The 25599-nt window shown below is 21.8% G+C and overlaps 1 protein-coding gene and 1 long non-coding RNA gene across 3 annotated transcripts in view; one reads left to right on the forward strand and one right to left on the reverse strand.

Annotated features, from left to right (window-relative positions):
• Positions 1 to 25599, reverse strand: part of LOC108000367 (cadherin EGF LAG seven-pass G-type receptor 1) — a 144139-nt gene that overhangs the window by 110786 nt on the left and 7754 nt on the right. The window lies entirely within an intron of this gene.
• Positions 1441 to 15131, forward strand: LOC114577841 (uncharacterized). The gene is made up of 3 exons (XR_003698201.2): positions 1441 to 1601; positions 10699 to 10846; positions 14596 to 15131. It is a non-coding gene; the product is annotated as an uncharacterized LOC114577841 (long non-coding RNA).

The raw sequence follows: 25599 nt of genomic DNA on the forward strand, positions 1-25599 counted from the left end.
TCTGCCACTTCGTGCACGGTACAACGTGTTAAGTATAATCAAACACTACCAGGAAACAGAGGATTCCAACGAGACGAGAAACGTTAATCTCGATATACATATGTATGCCTTGCTGATTAATAAAGATATGTAAATCACATTGAAATGCTTAGTATCTGATCTATCGAATTACTCGATTATTGGTAACGAATCTATTCACAGAAATAAAATGTGTGCAAGTGAAATACGATCAAATGGTTAACAATTGTTCAATTAAATCTTCAATACTTTTCAGTGAATATAGTGGACACGTAGTATGATTATGCATACGCACAATAGGTATTAATTCAAGCGATTTCCATTGCATTACAACCAAAATTTCCAGTGAATTTGATAAATAGCTTGTAAGTGAATCAATAAGTAGAAATAATAAAGCGAAATTTGATTAAAGGAATGAATAATAACGAAAAAGAAAAATTAATAATAATTAATTATTTAAAATAAAAAGATACATATGATATTGTTGTATAATGAAAATTACATGAACAAAATATTAATTTTTACGAAAAATCAAATTTTTATGAATATGAAAAGAATAGAACTTAAATAAAAACTTACTTTATTTTTCAAATATTACAATGCATAATATAGACATAGCTTAAATATTGTATTTTTTTATACGCATTATATAATAACTGCAATTTGAGTTATGAATAGTGCAGAAATTAGGAATATATAATATATTTTTTGCTGTTTTATATGTTTTTTTATTTATATTTTATATATTTTATTTTATTATAAATGTTATTTTATATTTATATTTTATTTATCATTTATACAATATTTTTATTCATGTTTATATATAAATGATATTTTATAATATTTCTCTCTCGTTTATCTGATTTTTTGTAAAGATTTTATTTTATAAAAATATATATAATCCGAATTACATATTTTTTTATAATTTATTATTTAATAAACTTAATTACAAATACAAAATTTTTAATTAATTATAAAAATTCTTTTTATATCCATTGTTTTAATATTAAATACTTAAGTATCAATTAATCTAAATCTAAATGATTGTAATTAAACCGATTATACAAATAATTATGAAAATAAATAGATATATTATATTTCTATAATCAATAAAATACTGTCAACAAAATGCAATATTAATTTTATCAAAAACATTTTTCTTCGATACATATCCAATCATAAAACCAAAAAATCCATTATTTTAATGAAATTTCGTTGTTCCATATTAATCTTTGATATCAAAAAGAAATCAAAAAAAAATCGAGGATATTTTTCTGAAAGAATACGATACAATTGCATGAGGAAATGAAGAAAATCTTATCTTAAAGAGAATTATATTGTCGCTCGATAAAAATATCTATTTTTCTCCGTCATTGAAAGTTAAAACCATTTATAAGACAAGTATTTGTCAAATGAATAGAATCGTGGATCTTGATTAAGAAAAAACAATAAATAAACGAGAACTTGAACGCGTCAACGGAACAGCTACGCTAAAGACCTGGATTTTGTTCGGACGAAGCCTGGATCAGGTTTGAGATTTGGCGTAAATTCAAGTAAATTCGTGCCAAGAAAGTTCCTCCAAGGTACAACCATATACTTACGCGCGACCGTTGGATAAATCATTAATTATCTTATTTTATTTTAAAGAACTTTAATAAGTTCGACTTCTAATTACTATTATTCATCTATCGTTTAAATCTCCGTTTATTAATTGGCTTATTTTCTGAAAGTTATTCATTCATTAATAACCTATTAATTCTATATATCGATAAATAATACAGTATAATCACATACTTATCAAACAATAGATTATTAATTACTATTTTTTTCCTAGTTTTAGCAAAATAATTTTTAATAAGTGTTACTTCTAATTAGTATTTTTTTTTTCATCTAAATCTTCATTTATTAATTTATAATATATTAATAAAATTATTCATTTATTATATAAACTGTTATTATATAAACAGAGCATTAAGCACGAATGAAAATAATTTTAAATTTTAAATTCTATTATATATTGTATTTATAATGTAATATGAAATTTTCAAAATAATAATCTGATTTAATTAATGAAATAAAATATTGTCAAATATTATGAAATGATATTTTAATTTTTAGTGTTTTGTCATTGTAAATTTTGTTTAATTTTAGAAAAAAATGAAAATCGAATTCATAGAATTACTTATAGAAGATTAGAAAAATAAATCGTATCAGTATCTTCATTGTTTTTCGAAAAACGATTATTAATTTTATAAAATTTCACTTGAATTATTTAAGTAAAATTGAAAGTAAACTTTTGAACAAAATTATTTTGTACATATCATACAAATTATCTGTATAACATCAGTTGAGAATCTATATTTTAAACGATACATACTACATCTATTATTAAAGAAAACTTAAATTAATTAAAGTTTCAAGTTGAAACCTTTCAATAAACTTTGAACATATCTTTGTCTTCTCTCGCAGTTTTATTTTTTTTTTTTTATAAAATAATGAATTAAAAAAGCTAATTTCACAATTGTCAAACATTTAATTTCTGGAAAAGTTAACGTTGAAAAGTTAACGTTCGAAAAATATACAGCATTTTGGCATTAAAAAATTAAAAATATTAAAAAAATAGTCGATCAGTTTGAATGGCTCAGATGTAAATTGGAACGAACAATGAATAGATACAGATCGAACAAATAAGATGTAAATTCTAAAATGATAGAATTATAATTCCAATATGAACTGAAATTTATTCAATAGAGAAATAGCATCAAGCTTATTTTTACAATTAATTCTAAATTTAATTTCACCAAATGAAAATAAAAAACTCATTTAATCATTAGCCAATTTAACAATTAATTTGCATTAAGTTTTTCCTTAATCTAATTTTCTTCTTAATCTTGTTCGGCCATTAATTGTCTTTAAACCTGATTAAAACTAATCTGACCTAATTTAACTTAAATTCAAAAAAAAAGCCATTTTTATTAATAACTTTTTAACAACAATTTTATTTTATCATCGAATAAAATCTTCAATTATTACGACATATTAAAAAATAATCACGCGTGAAACGACACTCAATAATTCGAGCATTCGTATCGTTTCAAAAATAAAAATTATTTCTCGAATAATTTTAAAATAACGTAATAATATTTGAAATTTTCTTTAAAATTATGCCCAGATCCGATATATATTAAACAATATCCAAAAAGCATGACGACATATGAGACTTAAGATTAAGATTCAATCTACATGGGTTGGAAGGGATCATTAAGATCCCTCGCTTATGATAGAATGGAGCAAGGCAAGCCTCGCTGGTAAGCCTCTTTACTTTATTCGGGAATAAAAATCGCGGTGCCGTTTCAAAGTGGGAAGATAGCGGAGAGAAGCTCTCCTCCTAAGGTTTTTAAAGCCATTACTCTCCCTCGTTGCCGTTTCACGCGGAAGCGAAAAGCAAAGGAAAAGCGGAGAAAGATTTGACCAGGTGGGAGAATTAGGTCTTTCGAGGAACGAGAAGAAAGAAGATATATATCTAAGATAAAGTAATCAAAAAGAAATTTTCTATCGAAACTGTAATCATTCTTTCTTCTTCTTAAATAGAAGAGATTATTGGCCTTTTAGCATTTTGAATTGATGCAAAGATTATTGATTCCTGATTTTTGATAAGATAAAATTAAAGAATAGATGAAATGTATTTATAAAGGGATAAAATTTTTTTCAAATGTTTCGAAGTGGAATTTTATTGTTTATCGTAAATTTAAATCACGAGCCATTTATTTATCAGTTTATTATATTTATTATAAATTAAATTAAATTAATTAATTTTGAATCAATAAGTAAAATTAATTTTATTTCACGTTTTATTATAAATTTATCATGATATCATTTATCATGATTTATCATACATTGAATTAAATTTTTCAATTTATCATAATTAAAATCAATTTATTTATCTGTAAATTTAATTTTAAAATTATGATTCATCGGTTTGTTTATTATGACAGAGCTTATAAATTAAATTAATTGTGAATTTAATCTTAAATAAATAAGGTAAAATTCATTTTGAATTTAATATATAATAATGATATTCCATAAACAATGATATTCCATTTATTAGAAATTTTTTTAAAAATATCTCATATAGAAGTTTGGAAACATTTTCTTTCTTTTCATTACATGTAATTCCACAAAATTTTAAAGTTTTAATATCATTATAAACCATTTGCAAATTTACATATAAATATGTGCAAAAACAATGACATACATTGCAAGCAGTGACATCATCAGATGCATTTTTATTTCATAACGATAACAAATATAACACATATATATTTTCAAAGAAAAATATCTCGCTTCATAATTACGTTTTATTCATCGCTTTTTGGCAGCATTATTTTCAAATGAAACACAAAGAATAGAATTAGATGGAAATAAAATTTTAACGAATATTTTTGAAAGCTTCTTAAGAATTGTCACCTCTTCCTCCGAATTAAATGTATTTATTTTTTATATTATCCTTTATTTTGAAATATTATAATGAAAAATATTAAGAAATTTTTTTATTTATTAATCATAATAATCCAAACTAAAAAAAAATAGTTCTCCTTTGACGAATTTCCACATGAGAATAATATGTGACGTCATATTATCCCCACTCCCATTGCTAGTTGATCAGACATCCGTCGAATCCAAATGTCGCGACGACGTCGACGAATATATATATCGAGTCACGTATCCTCTGTCTAATCTAGCAAAGGAGCAGAAAGGATAATGTGACATCAAGTATTATTCTGTAGAAATTCACCAGAGGAATTGAGATTTTTAGAGAAAATAATATAGCATATAATGTATATTTTATTAGATGTTTGCAAAGATTGTACGAAAATTTTTGCAAATATTTATTACATACATTTTTCAAAGAAATTTTTTTTTTCAACGTGAACAAGGCTATAGATTTGACACTTATACTCGACATATTCGACAAAATTTAAGAAGAAATAGAAAATTGTTCATTTAAAAAATAAAGATAAATATTTTCATGAGTTATTATACATAAATAAAAATAACTACCAATTAAATAACTTCAAAATTACAGGTATACGTTATATAGCTATATCGCAATAAATTAATTTGCACTCGCAGAATCGATATTGTTTTTCCCGAATAAGGAGCAGAAGATACCATGGGATATATTATCTGATTTATAGTAGAACATGTATAAAGATTATAGAAGAGCTTAATAATATTTTTTTTTGTTTTTATTGAATCTTTAAATTAAATTAAATTAAAATTATTATCTTTAGAAAGAAGTTATAAGATTATATTTAATGTATTTCTTGAAATATATTTATTTATAATTTAAAATTCAGTAAAATTTTTCTTTTTTTGAGCAATTCTTTCTTAATTATCTAGACATAAAAAATAGAAAAAATTTTAACTATTTTCTTAAATATCATATAAATATTATTCTTGAAAAAATATTTATTTTTAGATAAATGAAATTTAATATAAAAATATTATAATTTTTATTAAAATGTAAAAAAATGTTAAATTGATATAACATAAAATAAATGCAAAAAAATAATTTACACTTTTATATAGATATATTATAGAATAGAACACATTGTAAACAAACAAAAAACACACAATAATAAGTCAAAGAAAATTTAAAATAATTTTAAAAAATTTTTTTAAAACAAACAAAAAACACACAATAATAAGTCGAAAAAAATTTAAAATAATTTTTAAAAAAAATAATTCATAAAGAGCTAAAAATTATTTTTTTAAGTATTAATTTTTTATATTTTCTTATTCATACTTTTATTATGTGTTGCATTGAAATTATATGTCCAATTAAAATTTTGTTTTCTTAATATTTTATTATAGATAAGAAATATTATAGTCAAAAATTTTTGTACTTCATATTAAAACGAATAATGCCCACATGTTTGATATTTATACTATAATATTTTACATTTCAAAAATTATATTTTCTATAAATTTTATATATCATTATATTTAATCAAAAAATTATTTGCTAGAAAATATAATATTTATTATATAATATTATATAATATTTATATAATAATATAATATATATAATAATATATATTATATTATATATTATATATAATATTTAATCATTTGAATATTTACGTCTGTTTTTTGATTCGTGTAACCTTGGCCTAAATGAAACGCTCCTGCATCAATTAGAATCTTTGTCAATCATCGTCCAATTTTCGTTGTCTGGCTAAATATGTTGTCTATGAATGTTGACTGATATTTATTTTATAAAAGATAAGTATACAAAAAATTCATATATATATATATTATATATATAATAACTTTTGTAATGAATATGATATACATATATTATATATATGTCAGACATATACTATATGAATTGCGAAAAAGATTCAATTTAACTGAACTACAGATAAATAATATTTCTTTCTTTATAAAAAGTATTTGACTGTAGAGATATAATATTTTCAACAATTATATTCCAATCTGTATTCGGTTTTTTAATATAAACAATTTCCCTTTTTAAAGAGAAAAGAATGAGAAAGAATTCAATAATCAAATAATAAAAGCAAAGTATTTGTCAAGTGTGGTGGCTCAAACGAAAAGTTAGGTTATTTGCGCTTTCTACGACGAACCAGTGCTTACACCAACATCATTTCACGGAAATGTAACCTAATGCCAGTTACAACGTTTGCAAAGGTAAGAGGGACACGTTCATTTCCTGGTGTATATTTTGAAATAAACATTAACTTGTCTCACAGCAAAGGAAATTCAATTAGTATTAATTATTTGCAATGCGGTTACAACATTCGTAAAACTAATACATGCTATGTATATTTATTCGAGTAGAAATATTTTATTAGAATTTAGAGTGTTTCGTATTATCGTACATGCCCTTCAAAATTAAAAATTTTAACAAAGTATTAAAAAAGAAACAATTTTAAAATTCAAGAAATTTTTTTATTTTATTTTATTTATTAGAATAGAAAAAAAATTAAAATTATTTACAATTGTTTTTTTATATTGGAAAAAATTTATCTTTTTTGCATGTAAAAGATAGTTTTTGCAAAATTAATTTTTGATAATGATAATGATAATAATTCATTTTTTAATTTTATACTTATGAATTCAATGATATTTTAAAATGAATTGTAAAATAATATTGATAATGTAAATAAATAAAAAAAATATTTGCATTTGATTTGACCACAATTACATTACATAAAGAAATGATAACATTGATTATATTCCTTTGAAAAATTTGATTTTCATGAGAAGGATTTGAAGGGATTAAAAAAAAAAGTTAACGAATTTCGAAATTGAGATCAATTTTGAGAGAAATTTTTTCGCAAATTTATCTACAAGTTTATAAATGATGAAATATTTTTTACATATTAAAAAAAATATTGATATTTAAAAAGAAATGTTAAATAAGAATAATTATTTATTTCAATGAAATATTTTATTGAAATAATATTCTGAACAACTATTTGTTAACTTTAATTCTTTATTGATATATGTATATATAAAAATATTTCGATAGATATCATATTTCTAATCTTAAATTAGATTAAAGAAATAAAAATATTGAATAATAAAATAATTCTAACTTAATTTAACCCAAATCTAATTTATAAATTAAAGAAAAATATGAGATTGCAATTTTAAAACAATGATCAATGGCATAAAATTTAAATTGGCATAATATTTCTTTTTGGCCTCACATTTAATAAATAGTAGGTATCATTGTAACTTCAAGCATTGTAATTTCGCTCGCTGAAAAGTTCTTTCGTATTTCATTTCCGTGGAATAGCTTTGGGTCTATATAATATCGAAACTCGGTATGAAAATTTAACCTAAAAATCTTGTCAGAAATCATGCATCTAGAAATGATATATTTAATATTAAAAATAAATTTGCTATATATTATAATTCGAAAATTAAAATTAAGTTTACGTGTTGAGAAAAATTATTCAAAATGACATTTCTGACAACGAATTGATTCTCGCGAATATTAATGTAAACATTTTGTTTTTAATTTATAATATTTTTTTAAAAAATCCATTATAAATAATCTAAGAAAAAGTTCTGTAATTTTCGAATTCTGACAAAAATTAACTGTTATTTTCTAATTCACAATATTAGATTGTAATTTTTTTGTAATCTATCTCTCGATCTACAATTAATGGAGAAACGTGGATATCATGATAAATGCGGTTAATTAACTGAAAATTTTCATGACTAGAATCGAAAACTAGAATCAGTTGACATTACGCTGCAGAACAATGGAAAATTATGCTTGTTATATATTCATGGATTAACATTGGTTCATTATCGTGGAATATACGTATTCACGATGATGGTTGATTTAATTGAATTTTTATCATGATTGTATAAATGATAACCCGAAATTGCGATAATTTTCATCATATTGATCTCTAGTGAAATGATTTATTTTTAATTAAATGATAATAAAAAATATAAAATACATATATTTGAGTAAAAAGTATGTATAATAGAATGAAACGATAAAATTCTTATTCACTATCTAATATCTGTAATAACTTGTAATATCAAACGAAATATTATTATTAAAATTATTATTATTATTATTAAAATATTAAACTATTTCTATAGTAGCAACAAATTTTTAAAAAATCGTTAATTTTGACTTATCATATTTTAATTTAAATTTTTATTTATTATTTCATATCCCTAATCTTTTAATAAAATAAATTTAATAAAATTAAAATTAAAATATTTACGAAACTAATGATCTTTCGTCATAAATCTAATATTTTTTTGTAAGAAATAATCAACATCAATTATTTTCAATTTATTTTAAAAAAAAAACTGATGACATATTTCTTTGCGAGTTCATCTCTGAAGAAATTATATCAAATTACTTCCCTCTCAAAACAGAGTAAATTTCATTTGAAATATTTCTTTTAGCAAGAAAAATATGAAAGATAATTATATTTATAAATTAAATTTATAAATTAAAATCATGTTATACATGTAATATCATTTATTTCATATAAAATAGTTTCAAAAAGTAAAGTAATGATCAATAGTCAAAGTTTAACACACACAATATATGATGATACAGAAACAAGATTAAATATTTTGTCAGAAAAATTTCTTTACAAAAGAATTTGTTATTTTTCATTATCTTCATTCTCGCAGTCATGATGTTATTTTTCCCTCACTATTATCCTTTTTTCCATTTATTCACTCGATCTGATAATAGAATTATGGTTATCAATTATTGATAATTTTTAATATATCGATTTTTGAATATCTTTAACACTATGATGATTACTGATAATATATTAAATCATTTCTTTTTTGGACATTGACAGCTGCTGCCACCACTGTGACGTTATTTATCCATCGAGCATTAATGACTATTGCCATATTGATGTTAATTAGATATCTAACATCAAAACAATATTAAATAAACAAAATATGAAATAAATAAATGTGAAAGAAGAAAGTATCGAGTTTGTTATGCAAATAAAGTTAAGAAAGATGTATATTTTATTTTTATTACAATACATTTAAGGAAATATTTTATGAAATATCATTATAAAAAATAAAGTAAGAAAGAAAAAAAATATATTTTATTAAAAAATACATAATTTATAATAACGATTTAAGAAAAACGATTTAAGAAATTGATTTTATACATCTTCCATATGTAATTAATAAAAATAAATTATATCTATTGTCATACCATATAAAATTTTTTTATATAATAATTTTAATTTTATTGTAATTCCTATTTTTTCAAGAAAACAAGAAACAAATAAAATATTATTTTTATTATTTTACTTTCAATTGTTCAATAATTTTCAAAAGTTGTTTTATTTTTAAAAATTTTACAATATTTTTCATTTTATTAAAATGATTTTATTATGTTGTTAAAAAAAATTTATTTTTATATTACCACTGAAACAAAAATAATGTCATTATATAACTTGATAACATAATTATTATTTCCGCGAGAAATAAATGATGAAAGAAAGATCAGACTTTTATAGATGCTGTTTGGAAAAAAGAATCCATCAGATAAATAATCGCAATTCTAACAAATGATGCGAAGAAAACTGGTAAACGCTTATCTAATTGCTTGCTCGCGTGCAGGCAACCATCGATCATTTTCTATATTATCAGATCAATTCAACGAATTCGCTGTGAGTGTTATAATTCGAAATATTTGCTCGAGTAATATTGCTTCAAATTAATACGAGACAGATGGCTGAATATTCATTTCACTGTGGGCAACTAAGTTAATAACATAACTGAAACATATATTGACAAATTGAAATGCAACATTTCGAACACTGTGAAGCGTAACATAACTGAACGTATATGATAGATTTAATTACTTTACACGACAATTGAAAATTATATAAATAAAATAAAATATATAAAAATAATTATAAAATTTCGTGCAAATATTAAGATAATTCTGAGAGAGATGCTACATTTCTATTTATTATTCATTGTATTTAAATTTTGCAATGAATAATTTTTCTATGGATAAATATTAAGAAAGATATCTTGTACAATTATTTGTGTTAAAATAAATTATAATTTTAATATATGTTATTAAAAATTTATTAAATATCGTATCGTATTTTCTTGTTTCTAATTTTTCAGATTTGATGTACAGTGATGAAAAAATAAAAGTGGAGAAATAAATAACATTCTATTGCTGAACTTTGGAACTTAGTTGGGCCAATAGCCAGCAGTTGCCCCACCATCATTTTAAACAAAAGTGGGGAGAACTTTCGCATCGAGTCATAAGGTACGAATAAAGGAATTGGAATAAACGCAATTTAACTATAACCAAGCATGGCTTGTGCATCCCTAACTTTATTATGTAATATAATATAAAACTTGTTACATTTTTATATGTTTATTTTTTTTTATTTGTTTATCACATGTTTATTTTTTTATCCATTATTGTTTTTCTTCATTTGTTCCTGTCTTTTTACAATGATATATTTTCTAATCTTGATATGTAAGAAATAGTGGATATATAATTCGTGAATACGTATGGATTGAAAATGAATATTAATACCATTAGTTCTCGCATGGTGTGCTCAAATCGCATTGATATATATAATTCTATATATTTTTTTACGATAGAAAATTCTTCTAATAAACCTTTAACCTTTTATTTAACTCCCTATTATTCTTTTGCACGTCCCTTATTGTGATATTTATAGATATAACTTCAAGGGATAAGTTATTCCTTTCAACTAATTATTTTATTTTTCATATAAATTCAAAATATATTTTTTTAATCTCACATGTATTGTTTTTCTTTCATTGAAGTTTATTCAGCTCTCAATATAAATATATAGAAAAAATTTCTCTAGTGTTGAACACTTAAATTGAAAAAAATAATATTTTATTCTTTCTATTCTGCTTATTTTTTAATAATATTAAAAATCAAATTAAAGTAATAATATAATTAAAATTATATTATCATAACGTAACAGTTAAATTAAATTAAATTAATTTTGATATATAATTCTCGATTCTCTCATTTTAGCAACTTGAATCCAATCTTTCCTAAAATCTTTTTGTGTAATTTTCTCGATTTCAACAATTTTAATGTTCTAATCTTCTTAAGTTTATTTCCTACATTTTTCTTATATTTTTTAATTCTTTTTTAATTCTCTTAAATCAATAATTTTGAGAACGAATTTGATGATGAAGCAAGAATTTTTTTATAAATATAAATTTGGAAAATTTGTTTTTGTAAATATTAATTAAAATAGTACTAATAGCTACCTCAAGTATTTATTATCAGAACTCATATTACAATCTGAATAAACATCTAAAAAATAAATTTCAGTCTGGTGTCAGACATTATTTGCTCTTATTTTCAGAGAGCATTATTCTTGATAATTTTCAAAGTTTTTATAAACGTTTATTTCTAATGGTTAAAACCTGTGAATTGTGTATGATGAAAAATTAAATAAATAAGTATTATAAATATAAATATTTTATAAAAATTATCCAAGAATCCAATAATATCCAAAGTTTAGTGGCGATTCAGAAGACAGGAACAGGCATTTTTTTTGAGCAGATAAATTTTATTAAAATAATGTAATCCAAAGAAAATTCTTTTTTTTAATTTGGTTGAAAAGCGATAGTTTCACTCTCTATAGGAGCATTTAGCATCAACTGTTGATTCACTCGCAATTTTAGAAAAATAAAAAATGGTGGTGCAAAATTTATTAGCATTCATTCAAAAGAACATTCTTGCTACTTTCAGCTGACATGAACTTTTCAATTTGGCGTTTCAACATCATGAATAAAATTTCATAGTTGACTCGTGTCTCGTCGAAATTGTATAGATAGATAGATATAAATGTATTGATAGATATTGTACAGATATTAAAAACAAAGAAATTATACTTTTATAAGTTTTTCAAGCTTATCGAAAAAAAATTGAATTTCAGATTCATTAAAATTCAAACAGCTCGCGTACTAAACTTGTAGATTTAGGTCTTTTCAACAAAAGATCAATGAATCTATACATAAAATCATAATAAAAATGTTTGCCAGCCATTTCTTTTTCTTTTTCAAGCGATAAAGAAAATTTGAATCTTCTGTTAAATCGTTAATAGTAATCGACGATCAAACAGATATTTTATATATATTAATTCTTCATATACTGAAAAATTTTGATTAAATCTATGATCAACTTATTGCTTGTATAATAAAATAAAAATTTTAATTTGTCGAATAAAGTGCTTCTTATAATGTCACATCCTCACTAATTTTGTCTCTCTTGGATTAATTTTGTTTGTAAGAATTTTTTGAGATGTAATTTTTTCCAATTATTTTCATTCCATAAACTTTCTCTTATAACTCTTGTTTAAGTATATTCTTTAATAATTAAAATCAAAATAATTAAATTAAAATTTTATTTCCTTGAACTTTCCTTTTATTTACAATTTATTCAAAATCTTGAATATTATATTTTTTCACAAATTGAATAGAATTTTGTTGAATGGATTCCAAAAATATCACAATTTTAAATTTAGAAATTCATAAACTTCGATAAATAAAAATTTAACGAATTAATTAACGTCTCATCAATTATCATTAATTTTTATTTAGAATGCATATGAAAAACTAGAAATCTGTATTATCTACAATCCGACTAACAAGTCGGCACGACTGTCCTATCTGTTTTTCATCTCATTAAACACATGATTAATATATTTTTTCAAACTTATATTACTTTATTTTATACATTGCTAAAATTAAAATTGTAATTTTTAAAATATATTCGTTAAGTTGAAACAATTATGAAATTTATATAAAAATATCTTGATATTCTTTTGTCTAAAATAACCATAAAAATTCATTCAATATGATAGGAACAATAAACAAAATTGTGAATATAAAAATAAAATTTATACTATTCAATAATAAAGAAAAATGTTTTGTCTAAAAGCGAACAATGAAGCCATTAAAAAACTTTTTCATTGTAAAAAAAAAAAAACAAAATATAAAAGTAATTAAAAAAGATATAAAAATAAAAATCATATATATTTTGCGAGAAATTGCCACAAAATTGATAGATATAATAATTTTTCGACAAACGCAACAATTAATTGATTTCCTTATTTATCGTGGACACACGACTAAAACGATATTTTTATTTTATGTATTCTATCAGTAAATGTAATCAAATATCGAACAAATATCGCTCATTATATAATTAATGAGAATTTCTTCTTACGTTAATCGTAATAAAAAGAGTTTTTGTAATGCTAGACGATATCTAAAGTCGATCTAACGAAACAGAACAATAGATATAAACAAAACGTTCACGTGATCGATTGTTGCGATTGCAACTAATTGGCTGCCAATCGATTGTTAGTCATTCAGGTAAAATTGTAACTATCGATAACTATCGATTATCGATATCTTATTGATAATCTTTGATATATCGATAAAATCATTAAAATATTGTTTATTATATCGATAAAATCATTAAAATATTGTTTATTGTAATATAATTTTATAATTTCTTCATATTTAAATTCATATTCAAAATTAATATTAAAACACGTAAAAATATTATTTGTAATAAATAAAAATAAATAGATTTTATTGAAAAACTATATTGAAGTTTACTTATATTACAATATATTAAAAACTTAATTTAAAATTTACAAATTTGATATATATAAAAATATTGAAGATTATTTATTAGGTTATAAGCAATTTAAGTTTGCATTAGATAAAGAAATGGAGACAATGAGTGACAGAGATAGAGTGAAATATCTTGGAAATTTAAATTTAACTAAATTTATCACAAATATAAATAAATTTTATATAAACAATTTTTATTTTCTTTATTTTTCTATTTTATCTATTTATTTTAATCTCTAGAATCATCTTGTATACGTTTTAAAAATTATCTTCTTGAATTATCCATCTCTTTCAGAAATATACTACGAGCTTATCTTTTCAAGATATAAAATACGGTTGGAATTACACTCGATAATAAATATCGCATTTCAGTTTCTTCGAGGATTCTTCGAGGAAAGGAATCGAATTTATCCGAAGCTCGGACAACCGATTCTACCCGATGTAACGAGAGCGTAACGACATTGGCCGGACCATAGAGCATCACGGTGACTTTAACCTAGTTAATGATAACGCGAAAATCAAGTTAAACGACCCTCACTATTTACTCCCTTCTCACCCATGGACACACTGCCAGGATGCACTTAATTACCATGCTCTCTCGATTCGCTCTAGTGCCAATACTGTTTAAAGTAATTTTTTGTTTAATATAATTCGATTTTCTTTTTTTTTTTTTTCTTTCGACATCGAGTTACCTCGCGAATCAACTTTTGATTATCGACGATGCAAAGTAAAAATAAAAGTGAATTTAGAGTATCTCCGTATGAGTTTTACTTATTATTCTTAGAATTTTCGTTAAAATTTTTTTGTCTATTTCCGTTTTCCGTTTTTCTATGTATTTAAATTTTTTATTAAGAATTTTTTTTGCATATGAGATAACCTCAAATAACAATAAAAGTAGCTAAAAAAAAGTGTATATGTAAATTATTAAAAGATAAATTATATTATTATTGATTAATTATTATTATCAATAATCATTTTAAAAAAAATGAAACTGTGTTTCGATAATTTTATTTTTTATTAAATATATTTGTAAATATTATGCATTTTTGGATATAGATATTACTAGATTCAAGACAGATACATGATACAAAATATATTTCAGAGAATCAAAAGTACATAGAAATATTAGTCTCTTTGTAGTTCTAATTCATTATTATAAATTGAATCAAATTGAATAAAATAATAATCAAGTGAATAAAATAATTGTGAAATATTCAAAACAATCTTATTATAAATGTCATGCACAATACTAGATATTAGATTTCTTCATACACTGTTTGCTTATTAAAATAAAATTATATTTTACAATATAATCTTATGGAATACAATAATTAACAAATCAAAAAAAATTTGTAAGATACAATAAAATAAATCTAAAATTGATTTTAAATAGGATATTGCAAAAATAAAATAAAATATATTTATTTCTAAATTGATGATAAAATGAAATAAAATGAAGACTTTCTCCACACTATTATCTAATCTATCTCTCATCCATATCTGATATAAACTTAAATTTCTTATAATTTCATAAATAAGTCTCAATCGTCATTTATGTATTTTATATATTAACTTCCCACATATGTATATTACATTTTTATTTCAAAATTATATTTTTATATTTTAAAGAAAAAGAAAATTAATTAAATTTCATTTCTTTTTTTTTTTCTACATCATTAAATTCGTCATTCATTTTTGTTCAAATAAAAGGATTTTATTTCTGAATTTTCGTTTGCTGGGCACGTTTCTTAAACGTTTCTCCTTTATAAGATTTACACCAAAAATCATACCAAATCAAAAAATACTATTTTCGAAATTAAAAAAAATAAATGTTTTAAACTCGTAAAAATAAAAAAATTAACAATGAAAATTAACATTTAACAAACTTATTATCCTAGATTTCATGTTATTAACAATACAATTGTTCTCAATATGACATTATTATAAAAAAAAAAAGTCAAGAATGCAATGATCGATACGAATAGCTTAATTCTTAAAATTTAAATTTTCCAATCCACCGCGTCGAGAAAATTATATGGATCCACAGCGAAGCAATTGGATAAAAAGTTAAGGCTCGACCATGCCAACTGGATTTTAAAATGGAATGCTTGTGGCGAGGGAAGAAAGTCGAGGCTGGTGATTCCGAGGATGAAGAACCTAACCGACATTTCTTTTCACTCCGTTTCTCTCTGCGACTGCGTTCCAGATTTTTATGACGTATGCAGCGTGATAAAGTACACTTAACTCGAGGTCTTTTTGTTCCCGTGGATATTTCAAGTAACACACCGGAACGCTTTTTCTTTGAATTTTAAAATAAACCAGCTAACACGACCCACATACGACACACATCTCATGCATCCCTCTGTTGCTCTAATTGAAATGTAATCCGAGAAAAATCAAAACTTGATATACATACGCTTTAAACTTGACGGTAAAAGCCACGTTGAATTCCTTCGTGACGTATGTGGAAAGATGGAAGAGATGATGGAGGTATGAGACGATGAATTTTGTCGTTAAATTAAAATAAATCAAAATAATAAGGAATATTGGACAACCAAATTTTTTTGGACGATAAAATAATTATATTTGTGTAAAAGTTTTTATGTATTATATTAATATAATATAATTTTATGTTATGTATTATTATATAATTATGACGATTGACGACACTAGCACCACGTGATTATCTATTAATATTTAATATTTATCTGTTTATGTGAATTTGTATCATTAATTATTTATCATTATTCATTAATTATTATATTATTATATATCATTAATATATAATTATTATATATCATTAATTATTTATCATTATTAGTTGTAATAAAATTTAAATTACCAAAAATTAGAATATTTATTAAATTAAATTATAATACATAGCAAGTAAAACGAAAATAAAAATATTTCTTAATAATCTTCTATAATTCTTGTATTCACATACAAGATGTTATATAATAACTTTTGTTTGGTCTTTAAAATTTATTCTCTAAAAATTTTCCAAGAAAATAAAAATAATTAAAAATTACAAGATTTATATTAAATTAAAAATGATTTTATAATGTAATTATGGTAATAAATTATTTTTTAATTCTCATGAATATAATCCTATTTAATAATACTGCATTCATTTTAATAACAAGCAAAGAAGATTATTATTATATATTATTATTATTATTATAAAGAAGATAATAGAAATAGTAAGATAAATTAGATAAATTAAAAAAAACAAAAATCTTGATTAATATATAATTCTCAAATTTTAAGTATTATATCAGGATACATATAATAAAAATATTGTAAAGTTTAAATATACATATAATAAATTAAAAAATTATTATATAAAAAAAAAGATATAATAAAAAAATTCAATTCAAATATCGATTTTCAGTCAAAATTCATTAATTCTTTAATCTTCGCATATTTCAGGATGAAAAATGTTTCATATGGATGCATAAAATTTGATATTGGCACAATATTATCATTGAATAATATTTACAAATATTCGTCGAATGTTCTTTTTAAAGAGCAATAGAATTAAAATTTAAAATTACACAAATAATTTTTGACCTTTTAAATTCTCGAATTTCTCATATTATTTTTTTATTGTATATTATTAATTTTATTAATTAATTACTACATTATCAAATATTGTTTTTAATAATTTTTATATTATTTATTTTTATATTATATTAATTTTTATATTATTAATCGAACGGTCGAAATCAGAATATTTCACAATCAGAATCTAAAAAGATATTCTAAAAATTATTAATGATTTCCTTTTGATATTAATTGATATTAATTCCACGACAGTTAAACGGGCAGAAAATATAACAATTAGCATTACATATTTTTAATTATATCCCACTTATTTCTAATCTCTATAAAGTTATTGTAAAAAATCTAGATATATGAATAGTTTTTTAATCTATTTACAAATACACGATTTATCTTTTTATTTGATTAATCTTGAATAACCGATAATCGATTGTATCTCACATTCTTATTCTCTTCTATACCGTGCCAATAATTTCCACCAATTACGTGACGGCGAAGCACTGCCATCTGTGCAGATGGCAAGGATAACAACGATCTTAGATGGCCAATTTGAATAATAGGGTGGAACCGTCTTGGCGGTTGAACCAGATAAACAGAGAAATAAATGAGAATGGACGTCCTCTTGCGTGGAATATCGTAGTTATACGGAGAATCGAATGGATTCGAGATAGCCAGCCGGAACAATGTGGCTATATGAATTATGTAGCCGCTCGTTTGGAAATTTGGCGGATTATCAGCCTTGTCTCGCGTCCAATCATGATTATTCAAAGGAGGAAGCGTGAATAATAGGAATCGAATGGTATTGGGTGTAAATTAACGTTGCTTTAATATCAATCTGGCCAGCAGCTATCAGAAGCTTGAATTAAACGTGATAAAATTATTAATTAGAGTGCAATAACCTGTCGTATTAAGTTTTTTTTTTTAATTAATTAGCATTCTATTGTGATTAAAAATAAAATCTACTACACTAATATTAATAAATAACATTATTTGTTAAGTTTGTTTTAAACTTAAAACGAGATATGGATCTATCTACAATATCATCCGTTTAATTATTCTATATAAGAGAATGTACAGTGGCTCATAAAAATACTTCAATAATATTTTTTTTTAATTAAATATTTTTAATTAAAATATTTATTAAATTAAATATTTAATTTTCAATAAAAAAAATTTTTTATCGATAAAAAAAATTGTCCTAATGCTATTATGCTCTATACTCATTTTCATTAATTTTCATTAAAATCAGAATTTTTAATATTTCTTTATACATTATATTCAAAAAAATAAAAAATAAAAATATTTTTCATTTTTTCGTTTTTTAAATGTAACTTTATAATAGTAGTAAAAAGCAAAATTTTTTTTTTTATAAAAAATATTTAATTTTTAAAATAAATTTTCATCAACATTCATAGAGAACTTGATTTCATATTCTTAAATAATTAAATGAATTTTCTTATAACATATAATGCCAACGATTTTGTGAGTTATTGTTTATACATTTTTTACCAAATTAAAAAAAAGTTACAATATTTTCTTTTTTTGTAATGCAATTAGAATTTATATAATAATTAATTTATGGATTCATCAATATAAATCAAAAAGATTAAAAATCCTTATTGTAGACAAATTGAAAATAAATATCCCATCTAATATCTAATTATCCTCTATTAAGAAACATCTTATATGTTAATTAAGTGCAAACATTTACAGTTATCGATTCGAAAAGCGATCCTAGTTTGAAAGTTGCGTCGACACTTTGCCAACGATAAGAAGTTTGGCTAAATTTGCGTAGTGCGCTTGATGATACCATTAGTAGATTATATTATTCATGATAGATTGCTTTAGAAATTATCTTGGCCAAAGAAGTTGCTGCTTACGCGTTTTCATCACTCATTGTCAGAATTCTCTTTACGTTCAAATTGATATAATCCGCACGTGAACAAATTTTTCTATTTATGTTACTAATCTGATTATAAGAAATATGATTGAAAAATCCTGTTTATCTTTTAACTGGATTAATGGGAAATTTTAACATTTGAATTATTTTATTCAACATTGATTTTTAAAAATAATAAAAATTAAGTTATTGCAGATATTATAAATTGAATTTTATCGTCAAAACCAAAAAAGATATTTGACCTGATTGGATTATACATATCTTACTATATATACATACATATAATACATATATATATATATTTTAAATATCATCAAGTTTTTAATTTTTAAACATGTAATAAAGTAATAAAAATAATTACTTCTTACATATATTTTATATATATTATGCATTTTTATATATTATATTTACATGAAAAATGTAATAATTTTATATTACATTTGCATTTCTAAATTATCCATCATGATAAATATAATAAATTATAATTACTTGCATGTTTTCACATATAATTTAATATAATTTTTCATCAATAATTCATTCGTATCCATATTCAATTAGTCAATTTCATTCGAAATATTTTTAAATTTGATTTATTTAAAAAACGAAATCTCAAATAAAATTTTATACTTTTATTCTTTTCGCCTTATTATTGCATATAAAATCATCTGTCATTATTTTTCATCACGTTCGTGAATAAGTATATATATCATATATATTTTGATATATTAAATTTGTATAATCTAATCGTTAAGAAAAGGATAATCGAAAATAATTAAATTTTCATTAAGTACAGTCACTGCAAAAAGAAAATACAAAGTATAATGCAGTCAAATTATTTTTTATTAATTGAAATTATTATAAAAATTAATATAAATATAATCATGTTTATTATTATTTTAATCATAAAAATCTCAATAATTGGACTCAATAAGACTTATTATATTGTTCCATATTTTATAGTAATACAATAAAAAAAGGAAAATTATATGTCTTATTTTAGTAATTCAATACATAGTAGTTAATATGAATCAGATTGTCTCAAGCCAGCAATTTTAAGAATTGGTGGTGATAACAGATGGTCATATAAGCGAACAAATTGGTTATTATATTTTACTTGTATATCAAGATGTAATAAACAATAATTAATTTAAACTTGTAAAAAAAAATTAATGATCCAAATAATCTAATATAATTAAAAAAATATTGTAGAATAAATTTTATAAATCTCGAATTAGAATAGGTACTTATAAAAAAAAAAAGAATATATGAAAAATATATCTCGATAAAAATCAACTTTATTGATCTTTCTAATTGTTACGTGCATTAATTCCATACCATTTGTTATGGAATAAAAAAATGATGCGAAATAATTGGCAAATTTATTTCAATTGTTCGAAAACAATCGCGTTACTACAATTTCGATGCACACATGTATAATTCGATGGTTGGACTGAAATTTATTGGAATAAAACAACTGTTTCACACATGAGCGTACAGCGCTTTGTTTTTTATATTTAATACATCAATGACTTTGTTTCCATCGATTATTTTTTCCATTTCGTAATCTTTTGAACGTATACATGCATATGTATATTTTTTTTGTTAGTTATAGGTTATGTTTAAAATGTTTCTACTATTAAAGACTATAAAAGACTATGGATAAATTAATTATAGTTAGAAAAATAAATTTTTAATTTTTATACGAGAACAAATTTGAAGGAATTTGTTATTTCTACACCTATAGTGTTTTCAAAAATATTCTGGGGACATGAAAATAGAATCATAAATAATTCAAAATCTATTACATAATCTTTATTATTTTTTTTAGAATTTATAGGAATAAAGAAAGATAAAAGAATTACGTTGAATAATGCAATACAGATTTTTGGATGAATTTATTCTTTATTTAAAATAACATATTTATTTACAACACGTTTCATTATAAATAAATAATATAAATTTTATTATTAAAATTAGGGATTCCATATTTTCTTAATTGTCAAATTACACAAATTTTTTAATGTACAAAGAAATGTATATTTTGCGAATAACTTACAATTTTATCCTTTTTTTTTAAATGACAATGATTTTGAATTTTGAAATGTTATCTAAATATCTTTGTCGATTTTATTTTTTATTCTAACTGCTTTCTTATTTTCTTAAGTATTGCCGATTCATTTCAATAATAGTTCAAATCTAACCTAACATATCATACATGTTTCGATACATTTCGATGTTGTAATATCTAGCATTATATATATTGAATGTATTCAACATCAATTATATTCTATTTCCACATCTGTGATAAGAAATGTTTACATTGTTACGAATAGAGATAGTGTATAGAATAATAGAATGTTAATAAAAATAGAGGTATTATTATCGTAGAGGTATTATTATTGCAAATAATAATGCAAAACTTAAAAATATATATGTCTATATGTAAATGTTTTACAACAATCTAATATTTTGCAATATATTGAAGTATAATGTATAGATATCAAAAAATAAAGAAACTTTCATTTTAATACAAACTATTGTTTAAATATTAAAAAAAATATAAAAATATAAAAGAAAATTTTAAAAAACGAATTTTTATGTTAAAAAAATATTCAAATTATGTTATTTAACAAAATTATGTTAAAATGATTTATTTAAATAGTAGTTTTTTTATTTCAATTTTTTATTTCAATTTTTTATTTCAAATTGAAATTATTATTAGATTTGATACTGATGTTTTAAATGTATTAAAAATTATTTTTTGTTAATAATACATTCTGTGTTTTATTTTTATTTTAAACAAATTTATTATTTTTTATTAATAGGTTGATTTTTATCCATTTGATACTTCAATTTTCGCATATAAATTCAATGATCACTAGAATTATGTGTAATTTGTTATTTTACTTTGATAACTTTATATAATTTAATTTTATCATATACATACATATACATACATTTAATAAATTTCATAAATTTCTGATCGATATGTAATATTATTTATATTAATTTTATTAATTTTAATAATATATTCAAATATTTTTGCAAATTTTATTCTTTTTTGGATTTATCTTGTAATACTGAAATAATAAATTACTATATTATGTATCAAAATGTGCCAAAATGTAAAATATGTAAATATATAAATAAATAATTATAAACAAATATTATTTTCTTCAAAATAATATAAAATAATTGATTTAAAAAAATCTATCCAAAAATCTCTTATATATGAATAATATTATATAAAATATTAATATATTATCGATAATGAATGAAAATAATTATATATATATAATTTCAATTTTTTCTTATTCAAAGTTATTATTAAAAATATTATTATGGATTGGGTTTTCGATATTCAATTCAAAATATTTTTGAAATATCACAAATATAAGTGAATTTTGAATTTCAATATAATAGATAAAACTTATTTATTTTTATTGCAATTTAATGTAAAATGACACTTGTTAAATAACATTTTTATTTAATAATATCTTATATCTTAATAATATTAATAATTATATCTTAATAATAATATTATGATATAATATCTTAATAATAATTTTGAGTAAAAAAAAATAGAAATTTTTTATTTATAATTTGTCATTTTTAATATATTATTGATATATCAAAAAAAAATTATCAATTTTATATATAATATTATATATTAAAATAAAATATAAAGATAATTAACAATTTTATAATGAAATTTCAATTGTATAATCAGTATATGTTTCTTAATAATTGAAATTATTACTAAAAGTTAATCTAAATAACATTTATTATTTTTGTAATCATTGATATTACCATACGAATCTCAATAATTCGATCAACATTATGTAATAATATTGTAAAAAAATGTAAAAAAAAAAAAAAAATTATATTTTTCTTCTATATCGGTAATTCAATACCAGTTAATTTACTTCGTTACCGATAACACCAAGGTCTGTCTCGAGTTACTTAGCAGTTCCAAGAATTGGCGAGAATAAAAAGCTCATGGCCATGCAAGCCATTCCTGCAAATTCCTGACCACTGCTGTAATTATGGAAATATTTCGCACTATTTGATCATTATAAAATAATGGTCAAATGTTCCATGATATTTAACGAATTTCTTTTGTTACTCGAATAAATTAATATAATCCTTTTTTTACAAATTTCATGAAAATTCTACTTATCGACTTACTATAATTTCCGTAGAGAATACTCGTTATCTTCATTTTTATCATTTTTTCCGAATAAAAAGTTAATTACTTTCGATTATATGATGTTCTATGCGGCTTATCTCGAAGCTTCTAATGAAAGCCTTAATATACCATCTATGAGCTAGCGAGGAAAAGCGAGGAGAAATTTTCCAAGAAATTCCGAAGATTTTTACCTCGTACGAGCAGGGTAAAAACCGTTGAGTTCTATAAAAAAAAAAGGATAAAGATATTCCTCTAACGAAATTTTATTTCTTAATTAATAAGAAATATAATTATAAATATTGGATCGAAAAAATGATTTAAGAGAAAAACTGAGAAAATATTCATTCTTCATGAAAGAAAGACTTGATATTTTATAATGCTCTTTCGTTAAGGCTTCTCATAAAACTTTTCACACAGAAAAACAAATTTGCGAAAAGAATTTTAATAACAAATTTTGTAATATTCTTATGTAAAAATGGATGAAATTTTCTCACATAGAAAAACAAAATTTCCAAAAAACGATTTGCATAAAGGAAATATAAATATAGAAAGGAAGAGATTTGGGACCAAACTCATCGATCACGCATAGATTGGATACTTGGCGCATAAACACTCGATTTTTAACTTGACCTATTTTCGATACTCAACGATTGTTTTATTTCAAGCTCACATTTAAAATTGAAATTATATTATTAATAGAAATTTTAATTATTTTTAAAAATAAAATAAAAATTCAGTTTAAAATTTGAAAAAGGCTATATAGCCATTGATAGGAATAATATTCAGTGCCAAGATTTTATGAGTTTTTTTTTTCAATATATATTAAAAGGATTGAAGAGTGCAATATAAAGACATATGCATTTTTAATAGTTTTTGATTCGTTCGTTATATGTTTAAAAAAAAAAAATAAATTAGAAAGAAACATAATCTATCTATTTAACTTAATTTAAAAAAAAATTTCATATCGCTTTTAAACTAGACGTTGATAAAAAAACGAATAATTTATTATACAGATTTTTGAATATTTTGTGCAATAAAAATATAAATTATTATCTTTTTATTAAAATAAAATAAATGTGTATTAAATATTATATGATTACATCCATCTCATTTAAAAATATGTATATTTTCGTGTTATATTATTTACAGAATAATTAATAAATATCAAATTATGGATATAATTTGGATATAAATATAATTATATCCAAAATTTGTTTAAGGATAATTAAAAATTAAAATAATTATTTTATGAAATAATTTTGAATTGAAATTTTATAATCTGAGATCATTTTTCTTTTAATATAAATTTTTTTTTCAATATTCCGCAAGATATCTATATATTTTTTATTACTTCCCAATTTTAAATGATATACTACAAATTATTGTTTTATTTATTCTAAATATAAAGCAAAGAAGTTAATTATACCAATGTTTAAATATTTTTAAAAGCGACTGGGCGTAGAAAGAAAATAAATATAGACTGAAATAAGAAATGAAATTGAGTAAAAAAAATTTTTAAATAGTTAATAAAGAAGCCTAAGAAATTCCTTTTAAAGAAAAATTTTACCAATTGGATTACTAAAATTTCAGTGGCATGAAAGTAATATCCAGCTTTGTGTCGAAAGAATCCCGCTTTAATCTGAAAATGTAACGTTTCTCTCACTAAAGCCATGTTCGTTTACGATAAAAACAAATTTCCAATAAAAATCTAACTCACTTTTTTATA

The sequence above is a fragment of the Apis cerana genome, linkage group LG16 (assembly GCF_029169275.1).
Source record: "Apis cerana isolate GH-2021 linkage group LG16, AcerK_1.0, whole genome shotgun sequence".
Taxonomy (NCBI): domain Eukaryota; kingdom Metazoa; phylum Arthropoda; class Insecta; order Hymenoptera; family Apidae; genus Apis; species Apis cerana.